Source organism: Procambarus clarkii, chromosome 94 (assembly GCF_040958095.1).
Source record: "Procambarus clarkii isolate CNS0578487 chromosome 94, FALCON_Pclarkii_2.0, whole genome shotgun sequence".
In the NCBI taxonomy this organism is placed as follows: Eukaryota; Metazoa; Arthropoda; class Malacostraca; order Decapoda; family Cambaridae; genus Procambarus; species Procambarus clarkii.
The window spans coordinates 221,441-240,073 of NC_091243.1; the positions used below are offsets into that span (position 1 = coordinate 221,441).

Consider the following 18,633-nt stretch of genomic DNA (forward strand, 5'->3'; position numbering starts at 1 on the left):
AGTTTTCTGATCCTAGTGTTGTTTCTTGGCCAAATTGATTCACAGTACTATAGGGGAGTATGTTTTCATAGGTCTCTCTCTCTCTCTCTCTCTAAGTACATTATTTGTTCCTTTGCTTATTTTTTTCTTATGGCCTTGTCTGGTCAAGTGGCTTATTCTGACTGTTACTACATCCTATAATGGCACCTTGGTGGTGCCACTATGGCTTAGCTTTACCCCTCAATTTTTTATTTCTCCATTAATAAAATTTGTTAGCCACCTTCAGCTTTGGTTTCATCCAGGGACAACCTTACTTTCTTATGGCCAGTTCAGCCCTGGCTCCTGATTTCGGTGTGTGCCAGCTCCCATGTTCCTTATTTTTATTTCTTTACATGGCTCAGCAATTTATGCTCAACACCATTGCATCATATATAATTGCTTTGGTAGAGCTACATCTTGATTTTTGGCTAGATTTTTCTAGTTGTCTTTGAAGCTTGGCAGCCTTTTTAAAAAAGCAAATCATTGCTGTGTGCTGTTGATGCCCACTTGGGCATTTGATAACGTGCCTGTCCTTCGTCGTGGACAATTCAGATTCGTGCCTCTTTAGATGGTTAGTTTTTTCATTAGTACATTGTTCAAACTTTCAGGCAAGTACGTTTACTAGCTTTCTGGTCTTGGCTTGTTTTATCAGGAGATGCTTTTGTGCATTTCCTTCTTGTTTTATGCTTGGAATGAGAAGACTTTGTTCAGGCTCGATGCATTCAGTTAAAACCATGAACAGTTATCTTCAGGCTTCTCAGAGTACAGTACTGTACTACTTTTGAGCTCTTCCTGATACATTTTGATGACATGTGGCATTGTGTAAAAGGAATCCTTATGGGTGACACACACATTGGTTGAATTTTAGTGTAATGTTATGAAGTGAAGCTAAAGAATTTGATTTTATTTCAGTTTGTAAAGATATTGGTAAAAAAAAAAAAAGATTCTATGTATAGCATCAGTAAAACCACTTGTTCACCATCTACTTTAAAATAGTCTGTTAGCCGAGTTGTTGGTTCAGTGTGGTTCCACTGGCACACTGCTGCTTAGTGCTATATAAAATACATTGTGTACAAGATTGTGTGTAATATTATCTGACAGGCTACAACAGCAGAATTTAGAATGAATTAAAATTCTTAATATACTTGATGTACAGTATTTTCTCCATTTTTTTCCTTGTACTCCATACTTCAAAGCATAGACTTAGTCTGCCTTTCGTGCAAAATCTATTGTGTTAGAACATGTTAACGGTGGAGCTAGGCTGGGTGGCAGCTGTTTGTACTAGTCTTGACCTTAATATTGGATCTGTTTATTTAATTTATTTTGTCTTTATTTTCAGTGGAGTAGATATGACGGGGTTGATAAAGAGTTTAGGCATCAACATAGGAAGGGTGACCGAGGGAGCTGCTGCTGCTGTGGGTTGTGAAACTTCGGCCTCCATAGCAACTGCACCAGAGGAAGCTCTTGGCGAGGTTGCAGCCACAGAAAGTCTTCAACGGGGAGACGTGGCAGAGGCTGTTGCCGCTGAAGTAGCTGGTAGTGCTAACAGTGTAGAAGTGCCGTAGAGTTGAACACTGTGAGAGCAGCAGGGGCTGCCACATTTGTAGTGGCATATGCTGTGCATAAGGTGTTTGCTCCAGCACGTATAGCTATAACACTTACCGCCACTCCTTTTATTGTTAGACATCTACGAAAAATTGGATTTTTGAAACCACCCAAACCTAAAGCAAGTTAAGGCTTTAAAATTATAAATGCTGTTAAAAGCATTGGAATAATTCTTAATATTAATTTTTAGATTGAAATGGTCATTATTCTGATGAATTAGTGGGATATACAAAATATTGGCAAATTCTGTAGTCCTAAAATTGTAACAGTTGTAAACCTAATTTGCTCAAAAGATTTGCACATTAAATCTAAGGCTTATTGTCTCTTATTCATTAAAATAAGCCTTCATTACTTGATACACATGATGGCTTGCAGTACTATATAGGGTTTGTAATTTATAATTTTATATCAAACGTTCTCTTGAAGACATTTAGTGCTTGGTGATGGCTTGTAGCCTCTTGTTGCACAGACGTCCGTTGAATGAACTTTAGTGTGTACTAAATTGGGACCATGTTCAGAAGTTTCTGATGATTTGAATGTTTATTGATTGATCTCTGCTTCTGTGGGTGAGCACAGTTGTGTAATTTTCGCAAAGATTTATAATTTAGGCAATTTAAATTAAAATACTGTAATTATGAATTGTTTTATTTTGGTTACGAATTATTTCAGGGTTGTGCTGCAGTGTGGTTGTTTCTTTGATGCTATATAATACATGTAATACTGTACTATAATGAATGAATGAAAGAGATATTTACAGCTTGTATATAGTTTTTTATTTAAAATGTTAAATCTTTTCACTATTACACAGCTTTTTTGTTTCTTACTCAAGAGCCAATGCTTTTCAACCTGATGAAATTGAGAAAGGGGTAAATTTGTGATTGACTTTGAGCAAATCTGTGATGTATATAGCTCTAAATGTGGTACTTTTTGCTCTTTACACTTCTGCTGCTGCTGTACAGAGTAGACAGTGGGAGGCTGTATCGACTTGATTGACAGTCACATAAGATTAAGTAAGTAAGTAATTATCAAAAGAAGGCACCAAACCGGGAAGGCTATGTAGCACCATCAAATACGCAAAATAATCAGAGGGCGCTAAATATCACCAAGGATGCCAATACGAGAACAAAAACGCATAAGGCGAACGATATCAAAAGTATCCGAGTCACCAAGAATTCTATCGAGGGACAGGTGACCGCGAGGGGCGGTCGGAAAGCAAGACACACGCTCGTCCTGGAAGTCAGGACATTCAAGAAGGACATGCACGACCGTAAGAGGGACAATGCAACTAGGACAATAAGGAGCAGGGCGGTGCTCCATCAAGTGACCATGGGTTAAGCGAGTATGGCCAATACGCAACCTCGCTAGAGCTGTTTCCCACCGCCGGTTACGGTGGAAGGAGGACGGCCACGAGGAAACACAACATTTAAGAGTACGTAGCTTGTTACCAGTAACAGACAACCAAGAAGCCTGCCAACGGGTAAGGACTGAGAAATGGATAACCGGGTAAAAGTCGGAATACGGAATGCCTTTACGAGAGATGGGACAAGAGCGGACAGCTTCCTTAGCGGCAGCATCCGCACGCTCATTTAAAGACACGCCAATATGGCTGGGAACCCAACAAAACTCAACCGACTTAAATTTACTGTGAACGAGAAACAGCCAATGCTGGATCTCGACAACTACCGGATGAACTGGATTAAAGCACCCGAGAGCCATGAGGGCACTACGAGAGTCAACAACAACCACAAAGGAAGACTGACAACGAGAAAGCAGGAGACGAAGAGCATAGAGAATAGCATAAAGTTCCGCTGTAAAGATGCTAGTCTCCGGAGGCAAGCGACACATATAAGTGCGATCAGGAAAAACAACAGAGTAGCCAACACCGTCCGCTGACTTAGACCCATCGGTGAAGACAGTAACGGAGCGGGAGTGAGAAGAAAAGCGCTCAAGGAAAAGGCGTTTTAGAACCGTAGGAGGGGTAAAAGCTTTAGTGATACGGGTCAAGGATGTACAAAACCGCGGAAGAGGGACCCTCCACGGGGGCAAAGAAGGAACAACACGAGGAGAAACATCAGAAATACGAACGGAAAGAGAATCCTGTAGGCGAGATAACCGGACAGAAAGAGGGAGGTGGTGAAGAGGAACAGGAACCGCAGGAGGGGTAAAAGTTAAAGCACGACAGAGGCGAGAGGAAGGATGTTGCAAGGACCGCGCAAGATAGCGAAGACAGTAGCGATCACGGCGGTCCTGGAGAGACAGGAAGCCAGTATCAACATACAAGCTAAGGATGGGAGTCGAACGAAAGGCACCAGAACTGAGACGCAACCCAGTATGGTGCAAAGCATCAAGACGGCGAAGAGTAGAAGGAGAAGCAGACGAGTAAGCAGGGCAACCATAATCGAGCTTAGACAGGACGAGAGAGGAATGTAAAGCAAGGAGAGTGCGCCTATCTGCCCCCCAAGAAGTATGGGACAGGACCCGAAGGAGGGTAAGGGCCTTAGAGCACTCAACACGGAGGTAAGAGATATGGGGAGACCAAGACAAACGAGTGTCAAGGAATAACCCCAAAAGCTTCGCGGAATCTTTGTATTCAAGGGGATGACCATAAAGTGACAAAGAGGGACGAAGAACAACCCGTTTCCGCGTAAAAGTCATGGCACAAGTCTTAGAAGTAGAGAACTTGAAGCCATGACCTGTGGCCCAAGACGACACGGCATCAATGGCAAGTTGAAGCCGGCGTTGAAGGAAAGGCGAATCATCACCCTGACAACAAAGGGTAAGATCATCGACATAGAGAGCGGAGAAGACACCAGAAGGAAGAGAGGAAAGAAGACCATTGAGGGCAACAAGAAAAAGAGTAGTGCTCAGAACACTACCCTGGGGCACACCTTCGTATTGCTGAAAAGAGGGAGAGAGAGCGGTACCAAGGCGCACCCGAAAGGAACGACGAGAGAGGAAGCTGCGGAGAAAGAGAGGGAGATGTCCACGAAGGCCAAAAGAATGAAGTTGAGATAGGATATGATAACGCCAAGTGGTGTCGTAAGCCTTTTCTAGGTCAAAAAGGACGGCAACAACGGAGGTCTTCGCAGCAAAAGCAGTACGAATATAGACCTCCAAGTTCACCAGGACATCTGTCGTGCTGCGGCACTTGCGGAAACCAAATTGAGAAGGGGAGAGGAGGTGATGGTGTTCCAGGAACCACATCAGACGAACGTTAACCATACGTTCAAAGAGTTTGCAGACACAACTTGTGAGAGCAATAGGGCGAAAGTCCTTAGGGGAAGTACCCAGAGACCCCGGTTTGCGAACAGGGAGGACAACGGCATCGAGCCAGTCCTCAGGGACTGACGACGACTCCCAGATCCGATTATACAGACTCAGTAAATACTGAGATGTGCTCGGGAGATGGCGAAGCATCTCATAATGAATACCATCGGAGCCCGCCGCCGTAGAACCGCAGAGGGCCAGGGCAGAACGAAGTTCAGAGAGAGAGAGAAGGGATCATTATAGGGAAGCTGAAGATGAGTGCAGAAATCTAAAGGACGAGACTCAAGGACAGATTTACGAAGAAGGAAAGATTGGGGAAGATGAAGACCAGAGCTAACAGAAGAAAAGTGGGAACCCAGTTCGGAAGCGACCTGCAACGGGTCCGCCACAAGAGTATCATAGAGGTGAAGGACCGGTGAAACATCGGGAACGAACTTACCCGCTATCTTGCGGATACGCTTCCAGATCTGGGCCAGAGGGGTCTCGGACGTAATTGTTGAGACATAAGATGCCCAACATTCACGTTTAGCCGTACGGATGGCCCTACGGGCCACCGCACTCGCCTTCCGAAAGAAAAGAAAAGAATCGGTCGTCTGCCTACGGCGGTGCCTCTTCCAGGCTGCACGCTTACAGCGAACAGCCCGAGCACAGGCCGCCTTCCACCAGGGAACGCACTTCCGTGGACCCTGAGAGGAAGAGCGAGGAATAGAGCGGAGGGCAGCGTTGAAGACAGTGTCATGAAAAAGGAGGAGAGGGCGAGAGGGAGGCAGAAGGGAGAGGTCAGGGAGAGCAGCACTGAGGGTAAATAGGGTCCAGTCTGCCTTAGCAAACTGCCACCTAGGGAAAGAGAGGGAAGGGCGAAAAGAGAAAAAGGAAACAAGGATGGGGAAATGATCACTTCCATGGAGGTCATCAAGAACCTGCCACGTGAAATCTAAGTAAAGAGAAGAAGAGCAGAGAGAAAGATCAAGACAAGAAAGGGTGCGAGTCCGAGAGTCCAAATGAGTGGGCTCACCAGAATTCAGAAGAGACAGGGAAGAAGAGAGGAGAAACGGCTCAAGGAGGCGTCCCCGGGTATTCGTCAGAACGTCACCCCAAAGAGAATGACGACAATTGAAGTCACCCAGCAGGAGCACAGGCTCCGGCAAGGAGTCCAGGAGGTGTTTCAAATCAGGAAGAGAGAGCGGGACACTCGGGGGGAGATAAATGGAACAAACTGTGTACCATTTCCCCACAAAGATACGAACAATGGAGAGGCGAAGGAAGAAGTAAAGGAACAAAGGGAACATCAGCCCGAATCAAGAGAGCAGAAGAATTAGAAGCCCCAGCAATGACTGGGGGGGGGAGGGAGAGAAAGGAACAGCCACGAAAACGACTAGGACGAGCACCAAGCATTGGCTCCTGGAGACAGACACAAAGGGGCAAAAACCGCGAAATCAGGAGTTGGAGTTCGAGGAAATTGGCGTAATAAACTCGAACGTTCCATTGAAGAATGGACAACGACGAGAAGAGAAAGGACAAAAACAGAGAACAAGGAAGGAACAAAGGCGAAAGAGCAACAGAGCACGTTAAAGAATATCAGGGTCGGGATCAGGGTCCGCAAAGTCAGGGTTAGGGGGCATGGGTAAACTGAGCAAAGACGGAGGGAAGGAAACGGGAGAACAGATCAGAGGTGGGCGGGCAGGGTCCGGAGGAGGAGGAGGAAGAGGAGGAGACAACGGAGAGGAGCCGTCAAGGACAGCAGCAGGAGGAGGGGGAGTAGAAAGAGGGGAGCGCACCCCAGCAAGAGCAGCAACCGAAAGGGAAGCAGGGGCCAAAGAAACCTCCATAGCAGGAACAGGGGGCGCAAGCACTGAAACGGGAGGGGAAGGAGCAACAGAGCCAGAAGGAGGAGCTGAGGAAGAAAGCGAAGCCTTCTTACCCGCCGGGGAAGAGGAAGGAGAGGAGCCAGGCTTACGCTTCTGACTTAAAGAGACCGGTGTCCCAGCAACTACGTACCGGGCAACGGATTCCAGTGTCTCAACAGGAGAAGCCGAACGAGAGCACACACGACGGCCGTTAGGAGAGCGATGGACATCCGCCCGCACCGACAGGCGGTGGGGAGAGCCGATAGATGGAGGAAGAGGATGGGAAGGAGGATCGGAGGGGGACGAGGAAGAAGACACAGAAGACACGACAGACCGGGTAGAAGGAAGGGGAACCCCAGACAGAGGACCAGGAGGAGGATCCTTCGGGAGAGAACCCAAAGGAACAGAGGAGGGGACAGTGGGCGCATCAGGGTCCAAGGCCCGGAAACGGTTGTGAGTCTGAGGAAGGCGGGAAGGACGAGGAGAGGAAGAGCGCAACACGCGAGCGTAAGAGATATTAGCATAAGGCGGGAGCCGGCGAACCTGGCGCCTCGCCTCAGGAAAAGATAAACGCTCCCGGTGCTTCAGGTTGAGGACGGCTGCCTCAAGCTTGTAATGGACACACGCACGGGAGAAGGTAGGATGGGCCTCACCGCAGTTGAGGCAACGAGCCTGGGGAGAAGTGCACTCCGACTTAGAGTGATCTTCGCCACCACACAAAGGACAGAGAGAGACAGTCCCGGAGCAGCGGAGGGCACCATGCCCAAACCTCCAGCACTTGTTGCAGAGCCGAGGAGAAGGAATGTACTCCTGGACAGAGCACCTGGCACCAGCAAGAATGACAGAGGGTGGAAGGGTCCTACCATCAAAGGTAATCTTCACAACCCGGAGGGGTTGACGGCGACTACCACGAGGGGGACGAGTAAACGTGTCCACCTGGAGCAGCCCTGGAATGGCCCTGGGCAGCGAGGATATGTGGAATATCGTCGTGGCAGTCTCGCAGGTCCCGAACACCGGTTGCAACATGGGACGGGAGCAAAATAGTGCCAACACTGGCATTCAACTGAGCGTTCTTCGAGACCCGAACGGGGGTCTCGCCAAGGCAGGATAATACAGCCAAGCGGGAAGCAGCATCCAGAGAAGGAGCAGCAACGACACGCGTACCGAGACGAGTGGGGTTGAAAGTAATGGAGGCATCCACGGAATCAATGAGATGTCGATGAAGGGAGAAATCGTCAGGAGGCGCAGAATCAAGAGGGAGGAGATCAAAATATTTGGCCCACGAAGCGGGACCAAACAAGGCTTGATAGGTAGCAGAACTGGAAGGAATCGAGCGAGGGCGGCCGTGACGAGGACGGCGGTGAGAACCCCCAGAGAGAGAGGGGTTAAAAGGCGCAGTAGTTACAACTAGAGAAGGAGCCGCGCCAGGGGACGAGGTAGTCACCACTGGGGGCTTGGGGCTCGACCCAACCACAGAGGGAGGGGAGCCAGGGGAAGGAGTCAGAGAGGCAAAAGGAGGAGCAAGGTCGGGGCCCAATGCAGCGGAGGCTACAGAGCCCAGTCTTCCAATACGGACCGACTCGGGGGCTTGGTCGCCCACCCCACGAGCCTGAGAAGGTAAGCCAGAAACAGCCGAAACAGGGGTTATCATCTTGACGAAAAGAAGAATTCACTCACGAATGTGCCCCCACACCCACCATGGAGCCACAATTAGAGGCAGGACACCCAACAAGAAGCTATCGCCGATCTTGTCGGGGCCTCCTAGGGGTGCGTCGTGAGTATACGCCCCACAAACGCCACCTTAAGAAACCGACAGTCCGTCGAGATCGGGTTCAGTGACGAAGTGGGGATTGACAATAAAAGGTTCCCCTCGCTCTCGACGTCGGGTACTGCAGTTCTACGGGTGCATGAGTATGCCTCCTCAAGCACCCGGGCGTCAAAAATAGAAGAAGTCCATGGAAGAACCAGAACGAGCAAAAGGTCGGCAGGAAACGGCAAGCAGATAGGAAAAGAGGGGGAGAAAAACGAAACAGAAGGAAAAGGAAAAGGTGCCCAGCAGAATTGGAGAGGACGGCAGCAGGAGCACAAGGCTAGAAAAGGACAGAGGACTGTCCTAAGGAGCATCACACTCCGGCAGCCGCCCACTAAGCCCCCACACGGCGACAACGAGCTGAGCGGGGAGGGGGCCGGGCTTGGGTAGTAGAACTCCTTCCGAGACCCCTCTCCATATCTTGCTGCCATAGTACTATACTCAAGAGCACGTCACTCTTCTTTATTGAGAGGTAGTTTGTACCCCATACTCGTCCTGTGATTGATAACACAAAGGTACAGTGTTAAACAGCCTGAATGGTTCCTGATCAGGTTTTTGGAGGCTACACAAACATTAGCCAGCCATGCACATGTTGACAATGTTACCCTCTTGATGTTTATGTATTGCCATACACTGCAGGGTCCAGCAAGTTCAGCAGAACTTCGGTTTCAACTCTTGACCATGTCGTAGCTCAGTCGATTAAGGCAGCGTCTGGGATGCTCCCAGACACAGGTTCGAATCCTCGTCACGGCCCTTGTTGATTTGTTCAGAAAGGGATATGTTTGTAATATACCGTATATACAGTATCTACCCGACTTAGGTACCTTCCATTTAGCACTCCCTGCTGGACTTGACAGCTGGTTTTGATAACTATTTGGAGCTAACATCTCATTTACTGAAGCTTCCAATAGAGGTGGAATAAGATTGCTCTTTGAATTTACTAAGCTTGCCCACTAAGTAAACAAGTGGCTGTTATTGGGTTGTTGTGGTACAACTTCATTTAAGTCGATGCTTTCCACCATGTTTTTGTGGAGTGTACTTGTCTAGTTGTGCTTGCAGGGGTTATACTTGCTTCGGCTCTTTGGTCCTGCCTCTTAACTGTTAAACACATTGTGTCCAGATTCCTGAGCCTACTGGGATCTATCATAACTACATTTGAAACTGTGTATGGAGTCAGCCTCCAGCGCATCACTGCCTAATGCATTCGATCTGTTAACTACCTTGACACTGAAATTCTTTCTAAAGTCTTTGTGGCTCATTTGGGTAAGTTTCGGTACTAAGTTTCCACCTGTGTACCCTCCCCCCCCCCCCCGTGTTAGTGTTCCACCCATGCTAAATAGTTTTTGTTCACCCTGTCAATTCCTCTGAAAACTGTGGGAAATGTGTGTGGGAATGTATTTCTCTGGAGTGACTGGGAATGTACCAGTCTCTGCAATTTTATGTGGGAAGGATGAATGAATGTGTGTGTGTGTAAGCGAGAAGGAAAACGTGTGCCTGTGATATGGACGAGCGGTGTGTGGGAATGAGTGAATTTATAATTTTCCTTAATGTTTTGAGAGCCCAAGAGTTACTTGGTTATATTTAACAAAGCATTTGCAACTTTCCTGCTTTAGGAAGTAGGGTATAGCTCCATACAGATACCTAAATTAGGTGAATACCTAATTTAATGATTAATGGGGTGCGTGTGTGTGTGGGTGTGTGTGTGCGTGCACTTGTGTGCTTGTTGACCATTTATATACAGTATATAATAGACCAAAGTGTCCAAATTTTCAGTGAAGGTGCTGTTGAGGTTATACTTATAAGCTGTATATATGTGTGAAATTTTACAATAAAACTACTGTATATTATTTTCCTTGATCATTTTCCTCCACTGTACTTACATGGCACTCAACCCTCTCATGAGCAGTCTTGATGTGTGGTGAAGGGAGGAGGCTAGCATACTACACACATGTGATCCACATGGCAATAGTGGCTTTTGAAAATTTTCTGCTCTTGTCAGGCTGATCGTATTTCGTGCACGGACACACACACAATCTCTTCCCCATCGTCTGCCAAGGTGCTATAGCTCCTGTGGGCATAAATCTTATCTGATGCAGGAAAGGGGTATACATTAGAGACTTGCTCAAATGAACCTGGCTGATAGTAGTGTCAAGGTTAAACGGGTATTGAGAAGTTGGCAACCCTGTTGGTCCTTGGCATATTATCAAAATGTAAATGGGGACCTGCATGTATTCTCCCTGGGGTTTAGTCTGCCATATTTGTGCTCCATACTTGGTGGAGATCTATAGTGGAATCATTGGTCGATTCGTGCTTACACCTCCTTCGCCCTTCGGTTTGTGTGGTGGGATACTAGTTCCTCTAGTCTACTCCTTTAAACCCAATCCAGGTACAAGAGCTTGTACTGTACCTTGTAAACAAGCCAAACAGACAGAACAAAACGTTCTGTCTAAATACCTCACCTGGGAATCTCCCACAACCAAAATTCGCGTTGGTACCTCCTTTACTTTCTGAGCAGCCTGAGGGGTCTGCGCTTCGCCGCTCCTCGCCGATTTCCGTTTCAAGTGAACTGCAGGCTCACCACAGCACTTGTCGTCCAACACGGCATATGAATTTGCTGTCCTTAGGGCGTCTGTAGGCAGCTTTGTCAAGGTCTTCAAGACCCCTGTCCTTAACGACTATCCACTACGAGGTTTTGTTAATATTGGTCTCCTCCGTTTCTTCCCGATGTTTCAGCCGTTTCAGCTGTCGTTCTATAAGTAAGGAGTGCTGTAAACTAGATTACCAAGATTAAAGCTTTGGTATGGTGATGCAACACCTATTTAACTTCAGTCAACAGTATACATTGTTATCAACTTTGGCTTTCACTATTTAAATATTTTAATTAACTTTCTAGTTAATAGCCATATTAGCTTCCGATTAAAACTAGGCCTAAGCAGGTTAGAACATAAGAATGAAGGTAACTTCAGAAGGGCTGTTGGCCCATACAATGCAGCTCCTTATATCCACCCACTTATACTGAACAATTTACCTACGCTTGAAACTATCTAGGGATCACAAATCACAACGTGATGCATTAGATGAACAAATCCACAAGGGCCGTGACGAGGATTCTAACTTGCGTCCGAGAGCATCCCAAACGCTGCCTTAATCGATTGAGCTACGACATGGTAAAAGATTTTACCATGTGCTCAGTCTAGCAGAGTGATGCTCTTTGACGCAGGTTACAATCCTCATCACGGCCCTTGTGGATTTATCTAGGGATCCCACTTCCACATTGTTACGCGTTAATTTGTTCAACCAAAACCCTTTTGTCGAATTAGTATTTACCCAGGTCTTTCCTAAAGCTAAACTATCCAATTCATACCCTCAGGTCATTCATACCCAATTCATTCAGTCAGGTGCAGTCACAGTGAGAGGTTGTGTTAGCTGGAGCTCCAATTCTAATAACATTATTATTGCAATAATGGAAGGATTAGTAAAAGATTTGGCGAGTCTGGTTGGAGCTCTGAGAGCAGAGATGGATTCCCTGCGGGAGGAGGTACGACGGCTACGACTTCGGGAGGAAACGAAGGAGGAGGCCAGTGTTGACGGGACCTCATTAAGAAGGACTGACGAGACCAGTATTAAGAAGTCCTCGTCTTGGCAAGTTGTGAAAGACAGGGGTCTTAAGAAGACCTTGGCAAAACCGACAACTAATAGCCTACACCTAAGGACTTTTAACGCATTTGACGTATTAGAGGAGTGCTGTGTTGAACCTGTTGTTCAACGAGGTGGCAAAGACAAAGTAACGAGGAGCATTGAATCGCAGGTCCCTCAAACTGCTCGAAAGGAAAAGGGAGAATCGAAGCGAATTTTGGTTGTGGGAGATTCCCAGGTGAGGTATTTAGACAGAACGTTTTGTGCCAGAGATAGGGGGAACATATTAAGGGTTTGCTATCCGGGAGCTGGAATTGGTGATATTGTTGGAAACATGAATGATATTATGACAGGAAATGGAAACAAACCCATTATTTGTATTAGTGCAGGGGGTAATGATGTTGGGCGAGTTAGGAGTGAGGAACTAATACAGAGATTCAGGACAGCCATTGAATTAGTTAGGAGCAAGGGAGGAATCCCGATCATATGTGGCATTCTTCCAAGAAAGGGAGTTGGTGTCAATTGCCGGCTGGAAAGATATTGCAAATCAAATGCAATATCTTTCATAGACAACTGGGAACACTTCTATGGAAGAAATGGAATGTATGCTCGTGATGGGGTGCATCTATCGAGAGCTGGGGTTGTTGCTGTTGCGAACTCGTTGGAAGAAGTGGTTAGAGGTGTTTGTTTGGGTTTAAACTGTTAGCTGATAGAGGTATGGGAATTGATTTGGAGGAAGGAGATAATAAAAGTACGTGTTTGTGGGAGAAAGGAATTGGCAAAAAAGGAATTGGAGTCAGGTGCTGTCACAGTGAGAGGCTGTGTCAGCTGGAGCTCTGGAGTAACTTTATTATTGCAATAACGGAAGGATTAGTTAATGATTTGGTGAGTTTGGTTGGAGCTCTGAGAGCAGAGATGGACTCCCTGCGGGAGGAGGTACGACGGCTGAGACTTCGAGAGGAAACGAAGGAGAAGACCAGTGTTGACGAGACCTCATCGTGGAGAGTAGTGAAAGACAGGGGTCTTAAGAAGACCTTGACAAGGCCGCCTACAGACGCCCTAAGGACGGCAAATTCCTTTGCCGTGTTGGAGGACGAGTGCTGTAGTGCGCCTGCAGCGAGGAACGGCGAAGTGCAGGCCCCTCAGGCTGCTCAGAAAGTTAGGGCGGTACCGAAGCGAATTTTGGTTGTGGGAGATTCCCAGGTGAGGTATTTAGACAGAACGTTTTGTGCCAGAGATAGGGGGAACAGATTAAGGGTTTGCTATCCGGGAGCTGGAATTGGTGATATTGCTGGAAACATGAATGATATTATGATGAGAAATGGAAACAAACCCATTATTTGTATTAGTGCAGGGGGTAATGATGTTGGGCGAGTTAGGAGGAACTAATACAGAGATTCAGGACAGCCATTGAATTAGTGAGGAGCAAGGGAGGAATCCCGATCGTATGTGGCATTCTTCCAAGAAAGGGAGTGGGAAATGAATGGATGTCGAGGGCAATTGGTGTCAATTGCCGGCTGGAAAGATATTGCAAATCAAATGCAATATCTTTCATAGACAACTGGGAACACTTCTATGGAAGAAATGAAATGTATGCTCGTGATGGGGTGCATCTATCGAGGGCTGGGGTTGTTGCTGTTGCGAACTCGTTGGAAGAAGTGGTTAGTGCTGTTTGTTTGGGCTTAAATTGTTAGTAGATAGAGGTATGGGAATTGATTTGGAGGAAGGAGGTAATAAAAGTATGTGTTTGTGGGAGAAAGGAATTGGCAAAATGATCAGGGAAAGAGAAGGGCCTCAAAATAACAATTCACTTAGGTATATTACACTAACAGTAGAAGTCTAAGAAATAAAATTAACGAATTAAATGCTCTTGTCTGCAAAGAAAAAATAGATATTATTGCACTTAACGAAACGTGGATGAATGTAGAAAATAGAGAACTATTAGCTGAATATCAAATAAATGGATTTAAACTATTTCACACAGATAGATATATTAGACGAGGAGGTGGAGTAGCCATATATATTAGGGACAATTTGAAATGTAGTCTCAAAGAGGGAATCAAAACTGAGCCACACACAGCAACTATTTGGATAGAATTAAACGAAAAAGCTAATATTATAATAGGAGTTATATATAGGCCACCAAATTTAGACAGAATGGAAGCAAAGCCTCTATGGGATGAAATATCTAGAGCATCTAGATCTAACAGTATTTATGTCATGGGTGACTTTAATTTTAGTGGAACAAATTGGTTGAACAAAACAGGGAATTGTGAAGCAGAAGATTTTCTAGAATTAATTGACGATTGCTTTCTTACGCAACACATTAAGGAACCAACACGGGAAAATAATATTTTAGATTTAGTGTTAACTAACAAGGAAACAAATTAATGACATCGAAATAGGGAGTGAGCTAGGGAACAGTGATCACAAAGAAATCAGATTTAGCATAGAATGGAATAGACCTGTAGGAGAAAATTCTGTTAAAGTGCCAGATTTTCGTAAAGCTGATTTTAATAGCCTAAGAAATTTTTTGAGTCAAATTGATTGGAAAGTCTTTGGTATGGGGTGTGGGCCGGTCTTGGAGCGAGACATGAACCCAGCGATAGGCGACTTAAATGGGGATTTCGATGTGGGTTCAATATATAACTTATTTAAGAATATTCTAAACAAAGCACAGGAACGTAGTATACCATACAAATTGAATAGATCGAATACTAATGACCCAAAGTGGATAACAAAGAATTTGAAGAACCTTATAGGTAAAGAGAGAGCTTGGTATAAAAGGATTAAAAATGGGGAGGCCACTTTAGAACAAGAATTCGTACAACTGTTTAGAAATGTTAAAAAAGAGATAAGGAAAGCAAAAAGAAAATATGAAGTTCGCATAGCAAGGCAAGCGAAGACAAATCCTAAAGGTTTTTTTTCAGTTATATCGTACTAAGACTAGGGAAAGGATAGGTCCATTAAAAACTGAGACAGGTCAAATAACAGATAGTGATGAAGAGATGAGTAGTATTTTTAATAAATATTTTGTATCTGTATTTACTAAAGAGGAACTTAATAATATGCCTTCAGCCGAACAAGTCTATGTGGGTGGGGACGAGGACAGGTTGACGAGTTTTGCAGTTACCAGGGAGGATGTTCTTAAATAAATAGTAAAACTCAAACCAAACAAATCCCCAGGGCCGGATGAAGTGTTTGCCAGGGTGCTTAAAGAATGCAAAGAGGAGCTTTGTGACCCACTGTCAACCATATTTAATAAATAAATAGAGTCAGGCAGAGTGCCAGAGTTTTGGAAAGTTGCTAATGTGATACCAGTTTTTAAGAAAGGAGATAGATCACTTGCATCTAACTATCGACCAATTAGCCTAACGTCTATTGTGGGAAAGTTACTCTAATCTATAATAGCAAATAAAATTCGTCTTCATCTTGAAAAACATAAATTAATAATTGAGTCGCAACATGGTTTTATAAATGGCCGTTCATGTTTAACAAATTTGTTATCTTTTTATTCTAGCATAGTTGAGGCAGTTGATAGTGGTAAGGATTGTGATGTGTACCTTGACTTTAGCAAAGCTTTTGATACAGTGCCACATGAAAGACTGATTAAAAAAATAGAAGCTCATGGTATTGGGGGTGCTATATTAACTTTGATTAGGGCATGGCTATTCCAAAGGAAACAGAGTTAGTATAAATGGGGTTAAGTCAGAGTGGGATAATGTTGTTAGTGGAGTACCTCAGGGCTCTGTCCTGGGCCCTCTGTTGTTTATAATATATATAAATGATTTAGATTCAGATTTGAGTAGCAACATTTGCAAATTTGCCGATGATACGAAAATCGGTAGGGAAATTAATTCGGAGGAGGACTCACTATTACTTCAAGTTGATCTAGATAGGGTTTTGAAATGGTCAAAGGATTGGCAAATGCAGTTTAATGTTGATAAATGTAAAGTTCTGAGGCTAGGTAATGATGATAGAGTTACAAAATACGAGCTAGATGGTGTTGAGATTGCGAAGTCGGATTGCGAAAGGGATCTGGGAGTTATGATTAGTAAGAATTTAAAACAAAAGGATCAATGCATAAATGTTCGTAATAAGGCAAATCGGGCACTTGGATTTATTAATCGCAGCGTTAGTAACAAGACACCTGGTATGGTTCTCAAGCTATATCTTGCTCTAGTTAGGCCCCATTTAGATTATGCAGTTCAGTTTTGGTCGCCATATTATAGAATGGATATAAATTCACTTGAACGTGTCCAGCGTAGGATGAATAAGTTAATTCCCCAAATTAGAAATCTTTCATATGAAGAAAGATTAACAAAGCTTAAGTTGCATTCACTGGAAAGGCGAAGAGTTAAGGGTGACATGATAGAGGTTTACAAGTGGGCGAATGGACATAACAAAGGGAATATTAATAGGGTATTAAAAGTATCAACACAAGACAGAACACGAAACAATTGGTATAAATTGGATAAGTTTAGATTTAGGAAAGACTTGGGTAAATACTGGTTCAGTAACAGGGTTTTTGATTTGTGGAACCAATTGCGCGTATCATTGTGGAGGTGGGGTCCCTCGATTGTTTCAAGCATGGGTTGGACATGTATATGAGTGGGATTGGGTGGTTATAAATAGGAGCTGCCTCGTATGGGCCAACAGGCTTTCTGCAGTTGCCTTTGTTCTATGTTCTTATTTTCTACGTTCATCCACGTTTCGGTAAGTGCAATAATATCTATTTTTTCTGTGCAGACAAGAGCATTTGTTCTTATGTTCTTACACAATTTCCCTCCCCCCCCCCTTTATATTACTAGCGATACCCATTAAATAAATCTCAAACAAAACCTAACTAAACAGCCTAAAATTGGTTATTAGCACAAATGAATTACAAAGACGCGCTTTAAAAAGCTACAAGACTCGCTACTTACCCGCTAGTCTACCACACTGGCCTACACATCCTCTTCCAACACAATTCAAACAGTTACTACCGATCTTGGCCCGCAACAAGCCTCACATCACTTACTTTGTCCAGAAACATATATAGACTAGCAACTGACCATAACACTCATGTATTGGATATAGAATAACGCTGGGTTAATGTGTAGGGCTGCTGTCAAAATATAGATGGCGCACACCCTAATGGTCATGCCAATGGACTTACCTAGTTGTGCTTACGGTGCTGAGCTTCGACTATTTCTGCCCGAAACGCTTTGCGTAATAGTTGCTTTAGGCTTTGTATATACTAGCTCTATCAATAAATCCATCAAAATTTGTATCTCACCTTGTATGTATGTACTTTACCTGAATAAACATTTTGATTCTGATTTTGATTTTGATATTTGGTCCCGCCCCTCAGCTCTCAATCAATTGTTGTACAAGCTCCTGAACCTGTATCATGAACCTGAACCTTATATTCTTATATAACATCATTATGTTATATAAGAACATAAGAATTAAGGTCCCTGCAGAAGGCCTATTGGCCTATACGAGGCTGTTCCTATTTACCGTGATGAGTTTTACCAGCTGGATTTTAATATTTAACAGTTTTGGCATGTACAGCTTCGGCACGTTTCCTATCACCTAATACATAAGAACATATGACTAAAGATAACTGCAGAAAGCCTATTGGCCCATACGAGGCATCTCCTATTTATAACCACGCAATATCCCACCCACATACATGTCAACTTCAAAATTCAAATTTTTATTCGGGAAAAGTACATACATAGATGATGTGTTACAAACATAATGTTGGATTTATAGAGCTAGTGCATACAATACCTAAAGCCACTAATACGCATAGCGTATTGTTCAGCCCACGCTTTAAACAATTAACGGACCCCACCTCCACTTTACGCGGTAAATGGTCCGGCCGACACCCCGTGTACGGAAGCAGTAGCAGCCGGCACCGTGTTCCCAGGCGACGGAGACGCACTCCCCACAGGGGGGTTGGGGGGGGAGAGGCCAGAGTCCTTCCGGAGCTTCATCACAAGGCTACGATCTTCACTGCCACAGTCCCCCGGATCCACTACCGCCCACTCCGGGCTCCGTACCCCAGGGGACCCACATACGAGATCACCAGGAGGGTCCACAACACGCCCTCTACCGCCCAGCACCGACGGGTCGACTACAGACACCGCCACACCCTCACCATCACCGACACTCGCATCAGGCTCTAACCTCCGCACCGAAGGCCCCGGAGCGACCACTCCTGTTCGTCTTCCGGCGCTTCGTCTGAGAGCCAGGTTGACCCTGGACAGCAGTGGTGGAAGGACGACGAGAGGGGCGACCCCCTTCCAAGAACTCATCTGCCTCCAAGGGTTCCACACCAAGGGCACCAGAATCTGGCGCGACATCCTCCACCGGCGACAAAACAGGGCCACGCCCCACGGAAGCGTCAACATCGACGGCTATGGCAACCGGAGGCGGATGCACCTCCACATGCGCGACCAC

The 18,633-nt window shown here is 45.2% G+C and overlaps 2 long non-coding RNA genes across 2 annotated transcripts in view; both read right to left on the reverse strand.

Moving 5' to 3' along the window:
• The window catches only part of LOC138359925 (uncharacterized), a 386,355-nt gene that overhangs the window by 153,076 nt on the left and 214,646 nt on the right, over positions 1–18,633 (reverse strand). The gene's annotated exons all lie outside the window — the stretch shown is intronic.
• On the reverse strand, positions 11,224–17,306 carry LOC123747266 (uncharacterized). Its single transcript, XR_011226158.1, has 2 exons — positions 17,109–17,306; positions 11,224–11,297 (listed from the first exon to the last, which is right to left on the reverse strand). It is a non-coding gene; the product is annotated as an uncharacterized lncRNA (long non-coding RNA).